Source organism: Muntiacus reevesi, chromosome 1 (assembly GCF_963930625.1).
Source record: "Muntiacus reevesi chromosome 1, mMunRee1.1, whole genome shotgun sequence".
NCBI lineage: Eukaryota > Metazoa > Chordata > Mammalia > Artiodactyla > Cervidae > Muntiacus > Muntiacus reevesi.
The window spans coordinates 14,525,752-14,542,605 of record NC_089249.1 but is presented as its reverse complement, the minus strand read 5'-3'; positions in this window follow the sequence as shown (position 1 = coordinate 14,542,605).

Here is a 16,854-nt window from a genome sequence, read left to right as displayed (position 1 = left end):
CCCACAACTTAAACTTAACTACAGATTTATTTCATACAGAAACATAGTATAGATAGAGAGTAGTGCTAAAGTCTTGATGAACTAGTTTCTTAATATATGTTTAAAATATGTTTCTTACAATAGAAAATCTATGGTGATAACTCTAACTAAAGACATTTCTGTTAGTAATTTGTCAGAGTCCTATGTGTATCTGTCAAAAAGATTCCTAATATGTTAATACTCTTGCTTCTTGCAAGGGAAGCTATGACAAACCCAGAAAGTGTACTAAAAAGCAGAGACATCACTTTGCCAACAAAGGTCCACATAGAAAAAGCTATGATTTTTTCATTAGTCATGTATGGATGTGAGAATTGGACCATAAAAAAGGCTGAGCGCTGAAGAATTGATGCCTTCAAATTGTGGAGCTGGAGAAGATTCTTGAGAATCACTTGGATTGCAAGGAAATCAAACCAGTCAATTCTAAGGGAAATCAATCATGACTATTCATTGGAAGAACAAATGCTGAAGCTGAAGCTCCAATACTTTGGCCACCTGATTGGAAGAGTCAACTCACTGGAAAAGACCCTGATGCTGGGAAAGATTGAAGATAAAAGAAGAGGGTGGCAGAGGACAAGATGGTTGGTGGCATCATTGACTCAATGGACATGAGTTTGAGCAAGTTCCAGGAGATCGTGATGGACAGGGAAGCCTGGAGTGCTGCAGTCCATTGGGTAGTAAAGAGTTGGACACAACTCAGTGACTGAACAACAATGTTAGTTCATATATTTCCATAATGGCTCAGATGGTAAAGAATCTGCCTGCAAAGCAAGAGACCCAGGTTCCATCCCTGGGTTGGGATGGGATGATCCCCCTGCATAAGGAAATGGCACCCCACTCCAGTATTCTTGCCTGGAGAATTCCATGGACAGAGGAGCCTGAAAGGCTACAGTCCTTTGGGTCACAAAGAGTCAGACATGCATCTCTATGCCAAAAACTCCAGTCTTAATTACAATAAAATTTTAAGTGTTGCTGTCTAGTTAGACAAGCCCCATACCTGTTTTCTCCTCAGGGGTATTTTTATTTTTGACCCTTTGATTTTCCAAATACATTTTAGTCAGTTTGTGGATTTCCAGGGAAACCTTGTTGGAATTCTAATTGAGATGGCACTAAATCAATTTGGTGGGAATAGATCTCTCTTCTATTGGTATTGAGTCTTCCTAACACTATCGTTCATTTGGATTTTCCTTAAAGTCTTTTAGCAAGTGTATAATTTTCTTTTCTTTCTAAACTTCAGAGTTTTCATAAACTCCTTGCACATCTTTTGTCAGACTTATTCTTTTTTAAATATTTTTATTTATTTGGCTGTGCCGGGTCCTAGTTGAGGCACGTAGACTTATTCTTTTATTAATGGATTTATTTTGGGCTGTGCTGTGTCTTTGTTGCTCACACAGGCTTTCTCGAGTTGCGGTGAGTGGGGGCTACTCTTCGTTGGGATGCTTGGGCTTCTCATTGCCGTGGCTTCTCTGGTTAAGGAACACAGGCTCCAGGGCCTGAGGGATTCAGTAGTTGCAGCACATGGTCTCAGCACACAGGCTTAGTTGCTCTGCAGCATGTGGAATCTTCCCAGGCCAGGTATCGAACCCGTGTCCCCTCCATGGGCAGGCTGACTCTTATCCACTGAACCACCAGAGAAGTCCATGTCACGTAGACTTATTCTTAAAGTAAATTTGCTTTCAATGGTTGTGATTATAAACTGTATAATTTTTAATGTTTTCTAACAGTTTCTTGCAGGTGTATCAAAGTAATGGATTTTTATATCTGGAACTTATATTCAGTCAAATTCTCCATTTAACTGTAACAAATTGCAGATTCTTTTGCATCTTTTCCTAAATGGTTATTTTGTCTGTGCATAAGGATATTTTTTATTTTCCTTTTTAATCCTTATATTTTTTTCTCATTGTCTTACTGCATTCTCTAGAGCCTTGTAGACTTCTGAATAGAAGTGGTGATAACAGACATCTGTGTCTCGCTCCCGATTTTCTGAATGAAGTGCATATATACAAGTTTTGACTGTGAAAAGAAAGCTGTTTGCTATAGTGTTTTAAAATGTACACTACATCAAGATAAAAATAAAGTCTCCTGCTAGTCTTAGCTTTCTTTGCAAGAGGTGTGTTGGGTTTTATTTGTTTATTTTAATAGTTATAAAGACACATCATTTAGAGCCGTTATCAGCAAACAACAGCTCCGTTCAAATCCAGTCTGTTTATATAGAGCTTCAAAACTGCGATTTTTAAATAGTTGAAAAACTCAAAAGAAAAAATATTTTATGACATCTGAAATGACATGAAATTCAAATTTCTGTGTCTGTAATAAAGCTTTATTGGAATACAACTACATCCCTTTGTTTATGAATGGTCTCTGGCTGCTTTTGTTAAGCCATTGTTAAGTAGTTGCAACAAGTCTACCATATGGCCTGCAAAGCTTAGAATGTTAACTGCCTAGCCCTTTACAGAAAAGATTTGCCAACCCCTGGTCTAGAATAATGCAGTTATACAAAGTTTGTTGTGAAAAATAGCAAAGTCTCACTGACTGCTCTCCCATTTTCCTGTCCCCAAAGGCAATCATTTTATCTTTTTAGCTGATTATTTTAGTATTTACTTCCATTTTACTAAATAGCATTATTTAGTATTATTAAATATATATGCTGCTGCTTCTGCTGCTGCTAAGTCACTTCAGTCGTGTCTGACTCTGTGAGACCCCATAGACGGCAGCCCACCAGGCTCCCCCCTCCCTGGGATTCTCCAGGCAAGAACACTGGAGTGGGTTGCCATGTCCTTCTCCAAGGCATGAAAGTGAAGTCGCTCAGTCATGTCCGACTCTTCGAGACCCCATGGACTGCAGCCCAGCAGGCTCCTCCGTCCATGGGATTTTCCAGGTAAGAACACTGGAGTGGGGTGCCATTGCCTTCTCCAGCTAAATATATATAACAGTATATAAATATGTATATATTTATATACATAACTATATAAATATATATAACAGTATATAACAGAAGTTATATAACAGAAGTAATATAACAGTATTACTTTTTTAAATTTTTGACTTTGGGAATTAGATCTTGTCTTCCCTCACTGTGGGAGATGAGGATGTAACTACCTTGGTTTTTTTTTGTTTGTTTGTTCTGCTTGACATGTGGGATCTTATATCTTTGTTCCCAGAGCAGGGATCAAACTCAATCACCCTGCATTGGAAGCATGAAGTTTTAACCACTGGACCACCAGGGAATTCCCTTGAATGTGTTTTTAAGTTTCCAAATGCAGGGGGATTTTTGATTTATCATTCAAAATTGAAATCTAATTCAACTGCATGTGATCAGAGATGATGGTCTGCAGGATATCAATTCTTTCAAATATTATGAGACTTCATTTGTATCCTAACTTGTAGCCTAATAAGTGATGAAATGAGAAAATGCACGAGCCTGGAAAAAAATATGTTCTTTAAGCACTGAATACAGAGTACAATGTTCATTAAATCCAACTTGTTAATTAGAGATAAAATGAAGTTTTGTTTCAGCCTCCTAGTTATTCCAAAACTCTGCCATTCAGCATCCTTGTATTCCTATACTCATGGGTAACCAATGATTATGGGATCATGTGTGATTATTATCACACATTATTATCACATGTGTGAATATTCCTTATTCTGTGAATCCCAGATTGGACTGAGCAGCCCAGTCCTGTGCTTCCATAGTATTTACTTCTTGGAAATTGTATGTTGATATAATTGTATCACCTATTAGGTTATCTGTTGATTTCCTATTGCTATGATAGATTGCCACAAACTCAGTGGCTTAAAACAGCACAGATTTATTATCTTACAGTTAGGGAGATCAGAAGTCCAAGATGAACCTCACTGGGCTGAAATCAAGGTGTTGGCAGAACTGAGTCCTCCTAGAAACACTGAGGGAGAATTCACTTTTCTGCCTTTTTTGGCTTCCATGCATTATTCCAATCTCTAGCTTCTGCCATCACATCAACCACAGGCATCGATTCTCCTGACTTCCTCTTCTAAGGGAAGTCACTCAGTCATGTCGGACTCTTTGCGACCCCATGGACTATAGCCTGCTCAGCTCCTCCATTCATGGGATTTTCCAGGCAAGAGTACTGGAGCGAGTTGCTATTTCTTTCTCCAGGGGATTCTTCTGATCCAGGGATTGAACCTGGGTCTACCTGCATTATAGGCAGACGCTTAACCATCTGAGCCACAAGGGAAGAGGTCTTTCACCAGGGAAGAAGGTCCTCTTCTAAGAACCTTATAATTATACTGGGCCCATGCAGATAAGGGCTTCCCTGGTGGCTCAGAGGTTAAAGCGTCTGCCTGCAATGCAGGAGACCTGGGTTCAATCCCTGGTTTGGGAGGATCCCCTGGAGAAAGAAATGGCAACCCACTCCAGTATTCTTGCCTGGAAAATCCCATAGACAGAGGAGCCTGGTGGGCTACAGTCCATGGGGTAGCAAAGAGTCAGACACACACTTTCATGCAGATAATCCCGGTTAATCTCCCTTTCTCAAGAGCCTTAACTTAATCACATCCACAGAGTCCCTTTAAACAGATAAGACAGCATAATCACAGGTTTGGGGATTAAGACATAGACATATTTGGGCATCTATTATTCAGCTCGGTATATATAGGACATCTTTTCTGATAATTCCAATATCTGGATTTATCTGTATGTCTCTACTATGTTGTTTGGTGTGTGAGTGGTTTCTTTTCCCTCTTGGTTTTCTACCATTTGGTCTTATTTCCTGATAAGCCTGATCATTTTTTAGTGCATCCTGGTCTTTAAGTGTGAAAAATTATAGAAATAAGTTGAGGGCCTGAACAATGTTATCTTCCTCCAGAAAGGATTACTATTAATACCTCTTCTGGGAGGTTATGAGAGTAGGAGCAGATTACTTTAACCCTGTCTAGGACTAGGGCAATTCCAAGATGTACCGGGGTCCAGCCTCAGCAGGATCCAGGGGATACCCTCAGAATGAACGGCGTTGGCTAGAGAGAGACTTGAGACGAGCCTTGATAGGGCCAAGTCTGCAAGGGAGAGAGAAAGAGAGAGAGTAACCAGACGGGGGTGCAGCAGAGTCTAGCAGGGTCTGGCAATGCTTTATTTTTTACCGCGGCTTTTATACCCTAAATTAGTACATTTCTAAGGGGAAGATAGTTTAACATTACATCAGCTTGTTCTTCACGAAACCAGGGTGTTTTCTGCATGCTTCTTTGTTTATGAGGGTCTTGTACATTATCTTCTGGCCTTGGGGCCTATTGACATTTTAAGACCTAGGTGAATGCAAAGCTGTTTTCCGTAATCTATTCTTTAATGAACACAAAGGTCAGTCCTTTTGCAGAAGTTATCAGTTAAATTTATCTAAAAGGTTTACCACACAAAGACTCTGCAGCTCCAGCGAGGCAACCCCTGTTTAGCATTCCTGGTTAAAATGAACAATTCTAAACTCTTATTTTTATAAATCTTTAACTATAACCGCTTTTAGAATAATATTTTTATGTTCTCTAATAGGGCTTCCTCACCCCCGAAGGGCTCTGTGCCTATTAGGGCCTTTATGTGATCAGGTTCTTTATGCTGTTTATGATTAAGGTGTTGTGAGCAGTCATGTGCATTAGTACGCATTTGCCAAGCAGGCTAGAATGCCAGCAAAGGGGTCTAAATTGAAACACTCCTTTCATCCTGGATAATCTTATAGGATACCACTGTCCGGCGGACATATTAATTAAAGTTCTAAGTTGATTCTGTTTGGAAAGAGATCGGGAAAGGCCTTCTACCCATGTCACAGAAATTAGGGAGTAGTCTAATATAGCAAGCATCAGAAAGACAGAGATCATCTTTAAGGTGAGCGCCGGGGCAGCTTTTCGAAATCCCTGAAGTCCTGATCTGCCTTGCTTGTCAGGTCTCCTCCTCACAATCTTGTCACGGGTGGGATCTCGTGTGCTGGCTCCGGCAAAGATGGGTTTCTGTCTTTGTTAGGCTGGTCTATTTCTGCATCATCTTAATCCTCAGATACAGCTCTGCAGGTGTGCTTGACAAGTCCTGTCAAACCTCTGCCCAGCTTTTCAACTTCAGAGTTTCTGCTCTCTGCCTCTCAGCCTCTTAGAACCTCAGCTACCACATGCAAATCAGTAAATGCTTTGAGGTTCACCTCTCTGGACCGTCTCTGCTGAATCTCAGTTCCTCAGATCCTTGCTGTCCTAGGACACCAATGCTTTCAGAAAGATTTTTAGCAACAAAAGTAAAAATGGATAAATGAGACTATACCAAACTTCAAAACCTCTGCACATTAAGGGAAACAAGAGTGAAAACTCAACCTATGGGATGGAAGAAAATGCAAATCATGTATCTGATAAGGGGTGAATATCCAGTATATTCAAATAACTGCTACAATTCAAGCATTAAAAAAGTAACCCAATTAAAAATGAGCAAAGAACCTGCATAGACGTTTCACCAAAAGATATGCAAATGGTCAACAAGCCTATGAAAATATGCTAAACATCAGTAATCAATGAGTCTGTCTGTGAAAGTCGCTCAGTTGTGACTGACTCTTTGTGACCCCATGGACTATGCAGCCCATGGAATTCTCCAGGCCACAAAACTGAAGTGGGTAGCCATTCCCTTCTCCGGGGGATCTTCCCAACTCAGGGATCTAGCCCCGGTCTCCTGCATTGTAGGCTGATTCTTTACCATATGAACCACCGGGGAAGCCTAATCAATGGACAATGTAAATCAAAGCCACGATTAGATATCACTTCACGCTAATTGGGATGGCAGCTATTAAAAAATACAAACAAACACACAAAAAATAACAAGCGTTGATGAGAAGGTGGAGAAGTTGGAAAGCGTGTGCACAGCTGGAGGGATGGTCCAGCTTCTACGGAAAACATTATGGAGGCTCCTTAAAAAACTAACATTAGAATTACCATATAATCCATTTCTGGGTATATACCAAAACGTTTTTTAGTTGGAGGATGATTGCTTTACAATATTGTGTTAGTTTCTGCCATACATCCACATGAATCAACCATAGATGCGTATATATGTGTATATATATATGCCACCTCCCCCGTGAGCCTCCCTCCCACCTCCCACCCCTTCCCTCCCATTTAGGCTGTCACCGAGTATGGAGTTTGAGCTCCCTGTCATACGGCAAATCCCCACTATTTATTTTGCATGGGGTAATGTATATGTTTCAATGTCACTCTTTTAGTTTGTCCCCCCCCCTTTCCCCTACTGTGCTCACACGTCTGTTCTCTATGTCTGCATGTCCATTGCTGCTTTGCAGCTAGGTTCATTGGTACTATCTTTCTAGATTCCATATACGTGCGTTAACATGTGATATTTATTTTTCTTTCTGACTTACTTCACTCTGTTAATAGGCTCGAGTTTCATCCACCTCACTAGAACTGACCCAAACTGGTTCTTTTTCACGGCTGAGTAATACTCCATCATGCATCTACACCACAGCTTCTTTCTTTTGTTGTTGTTGTTGTTGTTCAGGCACTCAGTTATATCCGACTCTCTGTGACCCCATGGACTGCAGCACGCCAGGCTTCCCTGTCCTTCACCATCTCCCAGAGCCTGCTCAAACTCATGTTCATTGAGTCCGTGATGCCATCCAACCATCTCTTTCTGATCTCACTCTTTCCCAGCCTCAGGGTCTTCTCCGATGAGTCAGCTTTTCAAATCAGGTGGCCAAAGTATTGGAGCTTCAGCTTCAGCAACAGTCCTCCCAGTAAATATCCAGGGTTGCTTTCCTTCAGGATGGACTGGTTTGATCTCCTTGCAGTCCAAAGGACTCCCAAGAGTACTCTCCAACACTGCAGTTCAAACACAACAACTCTTCGGCACTCAGCTTTTTTATGATCCAACTCTCACATCCATACATGACTACTGGAAAGACCATAGTTTTGAGAACTTCTTGTTCCATCTTGAAAGCAAGATTTTGAAGAGACATTAGCACATCTGTGTTCAGTGTACACTATTCACAATAGTCAAAAGAAGACACGGCTCAAATATCTATCCACAGATAAATGGATAAAGAAACTGTGGTATACACACACAGTGGAATGCTATTCAACTTTTAAAAAGAAGGAAATTTCGCCACATGCCGTAATACTGGATGAGCCTTGAAGACATTATGCTGAGTGAAATTAGCCAATAACAAAGGACAAACCCTTCTGTTCCACTTACATAAGATATCTAAAGTAGCCAAAATTGTGGAAAAGTAGAATGGTGGTTGCCAGGGGTTGAGGGGAGGGGAAATGGGGAATTGTGCTGCAGAATATAGAGATTCAGCTTTGTAAGGTGAAAAAAATTCTAGAGTCATGACTAAACATAATTTGCTGCTGCCGCTGCTAAGTCGCTTCAGTCGTGTCCGACTCTGTGTGACCCCATAGACGGCAGCACACCAGGCTCCCCCGTCCCTGGGATTCTCCAGGCAAGAACACTGGAGTGGGTTGCCATTTCCTTCTCCAGTGCATGAAAGTGAAAAGTGAAAGGGAAGTCTCTCAGTCATGTCTAAATTACACAACAATGTGAATATAGTTAACACTGCTAAAATGTACATGTAAGAAGGTAGATTTCATACTATGTGCTTTTACTACAATTAAACATTCTCCTCCCCAAAACATTTTAAAATGTATTTTACCAGCTCTTCTAGTTGTTGTCAGCAGGAGAATTGTTCTGATAGAAGCAAGGCAGCCAGAAGCCCTGAAGGTGTTTCTATTTTTGTTTTTAATAATACGTATAGTTGCTTACTCGGAAAAGGCAAAGGCACCCAGTACTCTTGCCTGGAAAATCCCATGGGCGGAGGAGCCTGGTAGGCTGCAGTCCATGGGGTTGCGAAGAGTCAGACATTACTGAGCGACTTCACTTTCACTTTTCACTTTTATGCATTGGAGAAGGAAATGGCAACCCACTCCAGTGTTCTTGCCTGGAGAATCCCAGGGACGGGGTCACACAGAGTCAGACACGACTGAAGTGACTTAGCAGCAGCAGCAGTAGCAATAGTTGATTACTTCCCTGTTTCCATTCTTTCCCCCACTCTAATTCTTGACTTAGTAGTCAGAGTTTGATTTTTAAAATATAATCAGTATTCTATTCCTTTGTTTTTTTTAAAAAAACTGTCAGTGGCTTCCAGCTGTGCTTACAATAAAACACAGCATCTATAGCAAAATCCTGTCTGCCTCACCAGCATCGTCTTCAGCCTCTTTTCTTTCCATTCCTTACAGTCCAGCCACATTGGTGGCTCAGTTCCTCCAAAATACCAAGCTCTTTTTCCACATGAAGGCTTGCACACGTACTGCATCCTCTTTTTGCCTGGAAAGTTCTACTCCCCCCTCAACTGGCCACTTTCCAGTTATCTTTCACATCTCTGATTAAATATCTCTTTCTTAGTGAGGACATCCTTGATGACTCAAGCCCAGATACATCCTCCTATTATATGAAATTCACTATGTTTCTTTCCTTTGTAACTCTTACCAAAATTTTTAATCATACATCTGGAGGGTTACTTGCTTAATCTCTATCCTTCCTCCTAGATTCTAAACATCCATGCCTTGTATCTTTGATACAGTTTAATGCCAAGTACAGTGCTTGGTACACAGATTTTATATATATATACACACACACACATACATATATATATATATATGTTGAAAGAATAAATAATCTTTATTTTTTCAATTTCTCTATAATGTTCATTTTGGGGGACTTCCCTGGTGCCTCAGGGATAAAGAACCTACCTGCTAATGATGCAGGAGACACAGGTTTGATCCCTGGATTGGAAAGATCCCCTGAAGAAGGAAATGGAAAACCACTCCGGTATTCTTACCTGAGAAACCCCAAGGACAAAGGAGCCTGGCAGGCTACAACCCATGGGTTGCAAAGAATTGGACTTAATTTAGCAACTGAGCACACACCCATAATATTCATTTTACAAGAAAATTATTTACTCTTAGTTTGTCAGTAGGTGGCACTGTTGGTTAAAGAATGTGTACGTGTCCAAAATAATAAAGTGGCTTTTTAAATTGTCCATTTCTTCCACCAGTATTTAATCAGGATCCTCTCTGTTCGATACATCATATTGACTAAAATCTTTCCAAGAGCCCAGTTGTCTGGTAAGATAAATTATTAAGGTATTTTAACTTAGAGATCGACAGAGTAAGCAGATCCACCATCTGCTTTTGTAACTAAAGTTTTCTAGAACACAATCATGCCCATTTATTTGCATTTCATCCATGACTGCTTCATAATACAATGGGCAGAGTTGAGTGGTTGCAACAGTGACCATTTTAGGATCACAAGACCAAAATATCTCTACTATCTGGCCTTTTAAGAAAAAGCTTGCCAACCTTTCTTTTAATTCCAAAAGATCAAAATGAACTATATATATATAGTATATATACATACAGATATATGAAAGTGAAAGTGAGAGTTGTTCAGTCGTGTCTGACTCTTTGCAACCCCACGGACTATACAGTCCATGGAGTTCTCCAGGCCAAAATACAGGAGTGGGTAGCCTTTCCCTTTTCCAAGGGATCTTCCCAACCCAGGGATCAAACCCAGGTCTCCCACTTTGCAGGCAGATCCAGCTGAGCCACAAGGGAAGCCCATGTGAATTTTAGTCTATAAAGTGGGTTGAAATAACCTAATACAGCAAAAACTAACACAACATCATAAAACAATCATATCCTAATTTAAAAACCAAAAACATAACTATTAGAAAAATCTTATAATTAACATATTAAAGTAATCCTGAAAGATACTTCTGTGACCTTCTCAAGAGGTACTGGAGGTAGCCTTAAAGCAAGTGGGTTGCTGCTTGCTGCTAATAACAAAAAAAGTAGGCAAAATAAAGATAACTTTTGAAAAATCTGAAAGAGAATAAATTTAGGCAGAAACCATGGGAGAATTTCCTGAGCAGCTGGTAATAATTATGAGTCTGTGGCTTCTTAGCTAACAGTGTCCTCACCCCTTCAAATCTGGGAGTGCAAGACTGCGGTCTTCCTGGCTCAGGAGGGTAGCAAACTAAGTTCAGCTTTGTTGGAGGAGAACCTGGACACTTGGGAGGGAATCCTGAAACAACGGACCCACAGAAGGGGTGAGATCAAAAATCCCTGGCTGACCTCTGAACTGCATGCCCAGGCCCTGCCGAAAGAGCTGCTCAGGAGTCCTTGAGAAACTACAGGACTGGGTCAGAGGTGTGTCTGCTGTCCTCTGACAACATCACCCCAATACGTGTGCGCATCAGGGAGCAAGAGCTAAGCCCTGAGGGTTTAAGATAGCAGAGAACAGACTAGGCCGGCAGAGCGGCTTGACATTTAGAAAGGAGAACTCATCATCAGGGGAACAGCAAAGAGGGTGAGCCCCATCATCTGAGCAAAGACACCGGCCAGATCTTTAAGTGAAGACTTAAGCAGAAATATAAGCCACTACATGCCACAGAGTTTGAATCCAAGCAAATTTACTTCTTTCAAAATCAAAACCCTAATAATTTTCTGAAGAACATAACGGAATCCAGAATGCCAGTGGATTTGCTTTTTTCCACAATGATAAAGTTTAATTGGTTAAAATCTCACAGATTTAGAAGATCTAAGTAAAATTATAGTTATAGTTGGAAATTTTAACACCTCTCTTGGTATTTGCTATAAAGTAGACAAAATATGGACTTCCCTGGCGGCTCAGACAGTAAAGAATCCACCTACAATGTGGGAGACCTGGGTTCGATTCCTGGTTTCAGAACATCCCCTGGAGGAAGGCACGGCAACCCACTCCAGTATCCTTGCCAGGAGAATCCTCATGGACAGAGGAATCTGGCAGGCAACAGTCCATGGAGTCACAAAGAGTTGGACACAATTAAGTGACTAAGCAGAGGCAGAATATATATTTGAATGATACACTCAACTAACTTGTCTTAATTGATATTTATAAAACATTTTATCAGCAAACAGAAAAACAGACTTTTTTTCCCCAAGTATACAAGGAATACCCAGCAAGACAGGCCATATGCTAGGCCATAAAACAAGCCTCAATACATTTAAACTGACTGAAATGTTACAATGACATTCTTTGACCACAGTGGAATTACATTAAAATCAATAACAGAAGAATCTCAAAATCCCTGCAAGATTTCTAAATATTAGCATGAATCTCAAGGGTATTATGCTGAATGAAGACAACCAGTCTAATAACTTTTAAAAATATTTATTTATTTTTGACCACGTCAGGTCTTACTTGCAGCATGGGCTCGTCATTGCACTGTGGGCTTCTCTCTAGTTGTGGCACCCAAGCTCCAGAGCATGAGCTGTACAGTTGCAGCACATGGCTCTCTAATTGTAGCATGCAGGCTTAGTTACCCCCCAGCATGGGGGATATTAGTTCCCTGACCATGGATCAAGCCCACATCTCCTGAATTGGAAGATGGATTCTTAACCACTGGACCACCAGGGAAGTCTCTAATAACTTATTAATACATACTGCATGAGTCCATTTATTTGGCATTCTTGAAAAGATAAAACCACAAGGATAAAAGTATCAGTGGTTATCAGTGTTCGGGGTGGTTGGTAGACATGACTACAAATGGAATAGGAGAAGGATGTTTTTGTCTATGCGGGAGTGTTTTGTGTATGGGAGGGACAGAACTGTTCTGTGTTCTGGCTGTGGTGTTCCTTATACAAAATCTCTACGTATGTTAAAACTTACGGAAGTGTACCCCAAAAACAAAGTCAGTTTTTACTTTATGTTAACATAGTGGTGGGACTGGGGCCCTTATGATGTCAGGTCTTGACTTTTCACCATTTCTTTTCCATCTCTTGAACAGTTTTTGATACCTTCTTTGGGTTGTATTTACTAGTCCTTGGCAACTTGGTCTCATATCAATATAATGTCACATCTAGCCTAAGAGAGATAAAGAGCAGGTGGATTCTTTACCACTATGCCATCTGGGAAACCCCAATCATTTATTATAGGTTCTCAAAGGAAATTGTGCCATGAATTGTTTTCTCTAATAAAAATGATCGTCAAAGGAGATATTAAATTGGTGGGAGGCGGGAAGTTGAAATGTGATCATTTTGAAGGATGATGATTTACACAAGAAATTCTCTTGGCAGAAATATGGTTGGAGAATCCCAGGAATCTGAAAAAAAGATTTCCCTGTCACCAAAATTTGAGATTCACGATGGTTTTAGGTGTATCCCTCATGATTTTTCTGTAGCCAGCTAGACAGCTCCAGAGGAACCACAGGCATCTTATCAAATTTAACTCATTCACTAGTGAACTTATGATCTTCCATTCCCAAACCTGCTTCTCATTCTGTATGCGATCCATGTCTTAGTAAATGGGTTCATTTCCTACAGAAACCCACTGTGGATATACCTTCTCTGATTTGCATCCATCCATCAGTCACGGGGTTTAGTTGATTTCTACGATGTCTTTCAAATCAGTTCCTTCTTTTTCTTCCCACTGTAACAGGGATGACTTGTTTGACCTATTGCAGTTTTTCCTAAACAGCCTCTGGCATCACTTACCACCTTCCATGCTGCAAACAGAAGCATTTTCTTAAAATGCAGTGGAATTGCCCCCACCCCCTGCATGGCTTAACTGTGCTTCAGTGAGGAAAAGGACCCAAATGTTGAATCGCAGGACTGGTGATTTGATGTTTTTGCTCTTTGTATGTTTTGGCATTTTGCAATATTCAATACTGAGTGGATGAAAAAGATTTAGCCCTTTTTGTCACCTACTTAGCACGGTATACAAGCCCCTCAAGACCCCACGTGGCCTTCCTGGCTTTGCCTGCTCCCCCTGACTCCTGTGAACACTCTGAGCCCACGGGCTTACAAAATGAGCTTAACGAAGTCTCTTCTTGGAAGTGCCTTGGAGGTCACAGCAGGAGATCGAGGGCTCTCCTTCACTAGGAAGTGAAGTGAACCCATGCCCTGCCATTTATTTTTTTAATATACTGGGGTTCTTCATAATATTTCCTTTGAAGAATACATTTTTGCCTCTAAATAAAAGTTTAACAGTCGTTATCTCAACTAGCCTTAAGAAAGTGTTTTCTGATCTTGCCCAGAGCTCTTTCTGTCCTTCCTAACTTTCACTTGCTATTTCTTGTACCACCGATGCTCTTTCCACCTTTAGGTAAACTCTTTCACTTCAGAATTTATCTTTTAGAGTGGGAGGTCAAAGTGGGCAGAGTGTCAAATCTTCTGTGAAAATCCTCCCTTATGATGTGAAACTGAGCTAGTCACTCCTTCCTCTCTGCTCCTCAGCCTCTATCCAGTCACCACATTCACTTACTTCTGTGTTCCATGAGTGTGTATTCCATGTGTCAAGACTTAGATTCCACATGCCTTGGAGTACCTAAACCCATCCACTACAACTGAGCCCTCGCACTAAAGACTGCAAGCCGCAGTTACTGAGTTTGTCTGCTGCAGCTACTGAAACCTGCATGCCCAGAGCTCATGCTCTGCAGCAAGAGAAGCCACTGCAGTGGAAGCCTCAGCACCCAACTAGAGAGTAGCCTCTGCTCACTGCAATTGAACAAATTCCACGCACGGCAATGAAGATCCAGGGCGGCCAAAAATAAAATACATAAAGAAAAATTTTAAAAAAGAATTATGCTGAATACTGGGGTGCAAGGTGATCAGCACACTCACTAGACCTGAGTTAGATCTTCCTGTTTCATGTTTCCATGAAACCCTGTTTCATCTTTTATAGCACTAATCACACTTTGCTTATTTGCCATCCCCTGCTGGACTATAAGCAGCATGAGGGAAATGAATTATCTGTCTTCTCATCTCTCCATGCCCAGCGTCTACCACAGTACCTAGAACATAGTGGGTGCTCAGACATTATTTATTGAACACTTGCGCTTAAATGGGACACAGTTTGGTAGGGGCGGACATGATAAAGCAGTATATTATCTATTTATTGCACAGAGATGACTGGTGGGAATATGAAAGTGGTAGTGGTCATTTCTACCCTAAGCAGTTCTCATATGATACTGTTTGCTTCTTCGGGTCATTGTTCTTGATATCCCTGGCATTTTTTGATTGAACGTGGGAGAACAAATGAACAATTGCAAATGTTCTGGATAATGTTATCTTTCTACAGAAAACATTGACCTTATTTTTTGGCAGGCAGCTAAAGTAGGGCAGATCAGTTCATTACAGTGAGGGCTGAGCTCATGGGAGTCGGGCTACAAGTTGCTCTGCTGCAGGAAGGGGGACCCCTTCCGGGGTCCGAGAGTGGGCTCCTAACACTCAGAAATGAATTGTCTGAGGAGACACACATGCTGACAAATCAAGAGACGTTATCAGGAAGGCGCACCTGGGCAGAGAACAGGGTAAATGAATCCAGGAGAACTGTGTGCCATGAGGCTTGCAGTCTCCAGTTTCATGGTGATGGGATTAGCTTTCGGGTTGTCTCTGGCCAATCATTCTGACTCAGGGTCCTTCCTGAATGCATGCATTGCTCGGCCAAGATGGACTCCAGCAAGGAGGATTCTGGGAGGTTGGCAGGATATGTGGCATCTCCTTCTCACACTTCCCGAATTCTTCTGGTTGGTGATGACTTGTTAGTTCCGTGTTCCTTACCAGGACCTCCTATCCTAAAATAGCTCCTGCAAATGGTCACTATGGTGCCTGGCCAGGATGGGCGTTTCGGTCAGTGTTTCCCCTAATACCTCTGCCTCTAGACTGCACTCTTTCTAGGGAGATGTCTTCTATGAGTATCAGTTGAGAGGGATGAGATGTTTCCTAGACTCCCTTCTTCTTGGCAGATGTTCAACTTCAGTTTCTGAGTATTGAAAACACTGTTTTGCATTTTAGACATTTTCTGCTTAGTTGTATAGCCTCTAATCCACGTATCTGAAGAATCAGCAAATATCTGAAACTGAAAACAAGTGTCAAGAGCTAAGTGTCTTTCTGTATCTCCCTTACTGCTGAGATCTTGGCTCCGCACATCCTGGCTGCTCAAACTCCAGTTGTTCTCTCCACCCCCATGCAATTGCTGACATCTGCTGGTTTCTCTGCCTTTTGACCTCTGCTCTTTGGCTTTTGACCTCCACTCCAGTTCTTCCTCTTGTAGATCCCTGGGTAGGTGCTCTCAAGTATTTCTTTTATCATGAAACTAATTTCACTTGAATAATAATCAAACATTACTAATAATACCGGTTTTCAAGAGTGGGTTAATTAAAATGAGAATTTATAGTCAAAATACCATTCTAAAAGTGAACAACATAGAGTATTCAGCAGAACAAATTAAGAATAAACACAGACAGCTATCTTTCCAAACAGTATAAATGGCTACACATCAGTTTGAGTCAAAAAAACAGTCAAATAAAAGGAGAGTGTGAAAACTCACAGAATTTTATTCTAAAATCCCGAAGTTGACTGCGAAAGTAAAATTTTTATATGTTTAAAAAATTTATAGATTATATGACTTGCAGTTTCACAAAATTATCAATGGATATTCTACCCATGATTTAACATTAAGTAGATCGCTGGGCAAGATATTATAAGTGAACAAGGCCCCTGAAAGTCACAGATGTCAGTCACAAAAGTAGACACTTACTGATGGCAAACTGAGTGAAGATTTCAGTGTGATATTCTAGAAGCTCAAGACCATACACCACTCTTCCTATACACAGCTCTACACACAGAGCTTTGTGTGGAATCTCTTGGGTTTCCATCTGGCACATCCTCTATCACCTGATGCGTAAACTCAATTCCAACATATGCAAAAAGTTGTACCAATTACTATATTCACAAAAATGGCACAAAAGTGAATTCAACAGGTTACGCCTATACATA